Source organism: Drosophila miranda (genome assembly GCF_003369915.1).
Source record: "Drosophila miranda strain MSH22 chromosome Y unlocalized genomic scaffold, D.miranda_PacBio2.1 Contig_Y1_pilon, whole genome shotgun sequence".
Lineage (NCBI taxonomy): Eukaryota > Metazoa > Arthropoda > Insecta > Diptera > Drosophilidae > Drosophila > Drosophila miranda.
The window spans coordinates 21,391,374-21,397,617 of NW_022881603.1; the positions used below are offsets into that span (position 1 = coordinate 21,391,374).

General features: G+C 42.2%; 1 long non-coding RNA gene across 1 annotated transcript; it reads left to right on the plus strand.

Annotated features, from left to right (window-relative positions):
* Window positions 1-486: 486 nt before the first annotated feature.
* On the plus strand, window positions 487-4,252 carry LOC117191922. Its single transcript, XR_004474111.1, has 2 exons — window positions 487-2,038; window positions 2,098-4,252. It is a non-coding gene; the product is annotated as an uncharacterized LOC117191922 (long non-coding RNA).
* The last annotated feature ends 1,992 nt before the right edge of the window (window positions 4,253-6,244 follow it).

The window sequence follows — 6,244 nt, forward strand, 5'->3', positions numbered from 1 at the left end:
GGTCGGAAACGATTCCTTCTGGACGTTACACACATCCACTTTTACCACAAATCTAATATACCCCAATACTAATTTTGAGTATCGGGTATAACAATGCTCATTTTGAGTATCGGGTATAAAAAAGAATACTTCCATCCAGAGATTATTCTGGAATTTTCTTCGTTTACACTTGAACTACAGTGGATATTATCCACCCCACCCCTGGGAAAACATACATTATCATATTCCGTCCAGTGCGAACAGCCTCTCCCTTATTTCCATTCGATGAAGTCATCAGAGGACAGGTGGATGTGGATCCTTTCTTTAACCGCGGGACAAGCCCCGAAAAAATAAAATCTGATGTCGCTCTGCCACAGCTGACGCTGCCGCCGACGCCGACGCCGACACCAGCGTCGTTGTACACAGCGACGCCGCAGCGCAGTCCACCGAGAGTATATCAGTTACAGGTAAGCGCGAGGTAGCGTTTATTTGCGCTCGAACAGCGAACGTTGTAGCACAGACTCAGAGACGGCGAAGAAAAGCGAAAAGCGTGACAGCTCAGTGGTTCCTGTCCAGGCTGAACTCAAAATAGAAATTCGAAAAGGAAATCGGTTTAATTAAATCGAATTTAATTGAAAATACCTCGTAGTAAAATCGAGTTATTGTCCGACGCGCTTTCCCATTCCATTTCGGTCCGGCGGAGAAGGCTTAATTGATAATTGCCATTGAGGAGAGCCCAGTGCGAACATAAACACGCCGAAGAAGGAAAAAAATTCGTTCGAGTGAAATAGAAATTGAAATTGATTTGACAAAACTTCATTTGTTGCGCCATTCTCATTCCCCCTGGAGTGCCCGACAATGTGCAACCTCAAGACTCTTAACCTTAACAATTACCATTTGGCCACAAAAGCTATTGGCACAATTCAGTTCGATCCAAGTGCCTGCCCCCATACTCACTTTTACTCCGACAAAAATCAAAAATCAAACAAATAAAAAAAAAAATCTATTCGAAAACGAAAGCAAAACAAAAGTTTGATTGAAGCGCCAACCGTCCCCCTACCCAAACACCTTGCTAAACTCGAGCGGCAGCCCCCACAACCGGTCCCCAGAAGACTACAAAATAGTTGAGAAAACAGGTAAGTGTGTGCCCGTGGAGGTGGATGTGGATGGTGGAGAGTGCAGATTGGAGGCTGGACAGACCATGTGCGAAGGTTATTCGAATTTTTGGCTCAGGCGAAGGCGGAGAGTGTGCAAAATCGCTTTGTTTTTGGAGCAAATCTCAATGAAAATATTTGAAAAATATTGAAAATGGTGAAAGCTCTCTTGGGCCGAAAAACACCCACGGTTCTATCACACAAGTGAGATGTATGTCCGCCTATGGGCGATGCTCGAGGGACTATAATCATTTTATTGGCATTTGCACATTTTAAATCAATTTTGATCATGAAATCAAACAAGTTTCAAGCAAATCATTGCAAAATTTCCATTATTAATTAGCAACACATTTTAGAACAGATTAGAAGAGTGTGACATGAATTTAGAACCACTTTTAGCTAATTTGTGGTAACATTTAGCACAATTTAAATCTGAATTGAGATATGGGACAGTTTGAATTAAATTTGTTTGAATTTTTCTAATATAATTAGAGCTTGATCAATAAGTTGTATAACTGAGCAACAAATTTAATTGAAAACCATATCAAATTGGTTTCATTCAAAGCTGTAACCTCCTTTTACTGCCGTTTTAGTTTTCACTTTCTAAACATACTCTCTTAATCGCCTCCGCTATTAATCATCTTTAATAAGAAACTTCAAAGACCCTTTGATAAATCATCTTTTTGGTGGTCCATTCAATCGAAGTGAGGCGGCGGCCTGGGCTGCTGTCTCCGCCCATTATCGATACCGATTACGACATGATTGCCAGACGATAATTTTCACAACGAAGCATGACAAAGACAGCAAATTAGCCCCGAAGCTATTTGTATGCCCTTTGCAGAGGGTATAATGATTCGGACTACAAGGAAGACTCCAAGGAATACTGAGAAGTATCAGAGAGAATGGTAGATATAACTATAACTTGGGTAATAGCGATAAGAATAACATCGAACGGTCCTTATAGGTATTTGTAAGCAGCGGGCTACTGGAAGAGTATTCAAAATCCTTCCTTTACCTAGTGCTTTGTACAGCTTTAGTTTTTGTGATGCTTGGATGTGGCTTCCGTGGCAAGTCTGTAACTGAAAGTTCGCATGACAGCAAAAGCCCCAAAAGAAAGAAAGAGGTGGCCGGCGGGAGAAAGAGCGGACATTGATAGGTAAACAACAGCAGACGCTTCGTTTCAGTAATTTAAACAATGACGATCATGATCGTGATGATGACTTCCTCAACGAAAGAAATAAAACTACTTGCGAGAGTGAATGAAATAGGAATAAAATGTACGATGGAATTAATCAGTTTGGGGCCCGAATCTTCAGATACTCTACCTAAAATGCCTTTGGGACATCAGCTAAGGCGTTTTAAACTTCAGGTCAAAGTGGTTATAGCCCCTGAGAGGGTACGCGAAAGTCAAAGAAACCAATTAAGAGCCCCAAAAGGGTAACTAATGTGTTTTTCTCTTACGGATCCACCCTATTTGTGCAGCCCCAACAAGCAATTAATAAAGATCTTAATTGCATTTGTTGTGTGCGTATTTTAAGCGTTTCGATCTCTGGCGTCATGTCCGACGCCCGACAAGCGATACCAAACACCGCTCGAATTGATAAAAATTGAAAATATTTGCCCAGAGCTGAAAATCGAATTCGTTTTCAGAGCAAGCACCACCATAATTGAAATTCTTGGTTCCAGCTAATTAACGTCACACTGCATTGTAGGTGTTTGGACAATTGTTTAAACACAAAGTTCAATATTTGGTTTAAATATCAAATATTGTCAGTGCCTGCTGGATAAGTGCGATACGGTAACAGTTTAAGGGCGAAAGGAATGGTAGGGGCCGTCTTGGGGTATGGTATGTGCGTGAGAATTGTGACGCTCAATGGCGCTGGGAGTTCTATCGCAAAAACGTGTTAATAATTTCTTCCCCTCGGAGCTTAATGTCTTTCCCGCCTCGTAATTCAATGCGTTGTCATCTTTGGCCAACATCGCTGGAAATTATACATGTTCAGGCTGACAGACGATGGAGAGATTCCGCTCCACCTGATGCTAGTTTCTGCTGTGTTTTTATGGAGAGTCGGATTCGTAGATATTAAATTGCAGTAATAATCGTGAGCCAAGTTGACATGACATCACGGTGAAATTGTTTTTGCGTTGAGTTGATGGCATTCGAAACAGTAGCACAAAAAAATACTGGGGACTCAGGAAACGTGTGTGTCCATATGCCATAGAAAAACTGTAGACATGTGGCACAGTTGATGCAGCGCAGTTCTCAATGGAAGATCAACTTGTCTGTTAATCGGATAGATTATAATTAAGCTAATAAGCTGCCACTGGGGGGCACCAGCGCCAGCTCCAGCTCCACCGAAGATATTCGTTCGTTTTTTCTCATGGAAAGTTTTTGCAGTTGCGTCGTAGTTTAGAATTTAGAAGCTGAAATTGACAGATCAGGGCATTTGTTGTGCATATTAATGATAGTCTCTAGCGGAAATATTTTTGAAATGGAGATGAGCTTAGGAAGCAGTATGCTTCCCAAGGGATAATGACAAGCACAATATTCTCTCAGGCAGTTCCTAGAAAAACCTTTTGTTTTGGGTAAGCAGGGAATCCGTTGCCATTAGTTCTTTAGCGGTTCCCTAAGCATGTCTCGCCTCATCTTAAAAGGAAAGTCCCTCAAATAACAGATTTCCCTTATGGTTCTACACAAATTATACAAATTAAATGGCTAAGTCAAAAACCACAGACATCAATAAATTTTCCACTGATTTATGGGAATTGTTCGCGAGCCAATCGGTCAAACGGCCATAAAGATATTTGCCCAAGTACTGGACCCACTCCTCCCTCGCAACAAGCAAAAACTGAATAGTCCCTGCCCCAGACCCAGACCCATATCCATAGCTCCGACCCGGTAAGCGTCGGCATGTGACTAATTAATTTATTGCAATTAATTAATGGTCAGCGAACAGGTTTCGATCTTTCTCTCTACTAGCCCATTGGAACGCAAAGTATTGTTAATAAAATCATCACCTTAGTCGACAAAAGTGGCGCCCAAGGGTTGCGCAAACCCAAATGAATAATCCGATTAAATTGATTAATTATTATAGACGATACGATACGATATACGGAATAAAAACAAACTGCGAGAACAGAACCTTTTGTTTTGCACTTATACAATTGGCAAGTGGGAAATTAACGCCATTGTGTTTGCAGCAGAGAATAACAACAGTAACAATAAGAATAACAGGCAGATATATACACACTTGATCATAATAATAGGTACACGTTGAAGCTTTTCATTAATACACACACGATTTGCATACGCACGTAAATAACCCACGTGATTAAGTTGTGTGCACATTAGCCAGGCCACGCCGCGCCTTAAGCCTAACGGTACAGCAAAAGCTGCGACGACACAAGCCGACGATTAAGTGCAGCTTTATTTGTCGGCTTTCGATCTCTTTGTGGTGCGCTTCGGCTCTCCCTCTCTGCTCTAGCGCCAGAGTGCAGTCAGAGATCAAGCCAAAGCGCAGCGGAAGACGGAAAGCTTAATCTTCAAAGCTTACTTTCGTTTTCTTCATCGTTCAGACATTTCCCAACACAAAAGCATTTTTTCTGTTTATAGTAGATTAGAGCTCCGCCTTGCTTTATCCTTTCTGTCAGAGTGCTCGTTCTATTCATTTATTCATTAAAAAACATATGATATGGGAAAAACATAGGTAAATTAGCAAATGTATGCCATATTCGCGTGGCGCCACCGAATTAATGAGTGGAAGGCAGGTAAAGAAGAGGTAAGAACAGGCGCTAGGCGATGACATTGCTCATGTTCTAATAATAAGCAGATAAGTCATGAGTCTCCCAATAAGCATAACAAGGCTGGGGATTCGGTAGCTAAGGGATATGGGTGTGCCTGTGCCAAGCCTTTAACTTGGCCTCCAGCGAGAAAAGACGGCACGGAGGCCAGGGCCTGGCCCGGCACGTGTACCTTAGCCGGCGACGCCCCCACCTTGACTCTGTCTTTTGAGTGCATTGCTGAGTGCCCAAGGCTGTCACAAGAAGCACAGAAAGAAAGGGGATTGGTGGCCGCTGCGCTGCCCTATCCCAGATTTGCTTCTCCCAGTGTATGTTTTACGAGCTGCAGGATGTGTGGAGCCGCCATAGCGAGCAAGTCCATGTCGAGCGGATGTCCGCAGCCGCAGCCACATCAAGTTTATAGCAGCTGCAGCGGCTTTCTCCATAGCGTCCAAACATGCTTTTAATGGCCCAAAGCCAACGCTGGAATGCCTTACTGGCATAGATTCCAGTCCCGTCCGAATAGGACACATACAATATTGTGTATGACTATATTTGGCTTGGAGCGGCGTCCAGTGCCAGCGCCAGTGCCAGTGCCAGGGAGTTGCTAATTATACGGTAATATAACGCTTGTCCATTACGCAACTGAGCCAAATCGAACCTTAAATGGAGATCCTAAACTTTGGCTATCTGAAGGCACTCAGACTGAGCCCCAAGCTGACTCACAGCGTCTGCCGTTGCTTCTCTACGATTATCTTATCGGTCAGTCCGTCAGTCGGCCGGCGGGCAGTCAGTTTCACTGGCCATGGTCGTAAATCTTTAGGGAGAACGAGAGCCGAACCCCCCGGCACGTGAAAGCGAGCCAGCCGCGAATCTGAGATTTAATCTAGTACATTGCGAAATACTAGAATAATCCCACTCGAATGGTTTCGTTTTGCATTAAAGGTAGATCTAGATTTCCAGGTGAAAGTGCTGAGATTTCTGGAAATTGTAAAATTGTTCTGTGTGTGTGTGTAGCGACCTTGACATTTGCAGGGCATTAATAAAAGGCTCTCTAATATGACGAGGACGGAATAACCTTTAATTTAGTACATGTATAACAGTTATATAGCAGTCTTTCCAGTAGAACATAAAATCTTATCTTATTATAATCTTTAAGTGAGGAAAATATAATCACACTGAGAAAATAATTACATAGTAAAGAGAAATACTCATATTTAACTAAAAGCTTCGGTTTTTTATACAAACATAGAGCAATTAAATAAAATTCACTTTGATTTAAATATTATATAACGTTTTTTAATACAGCCCATAATTAATCAAAATATAAA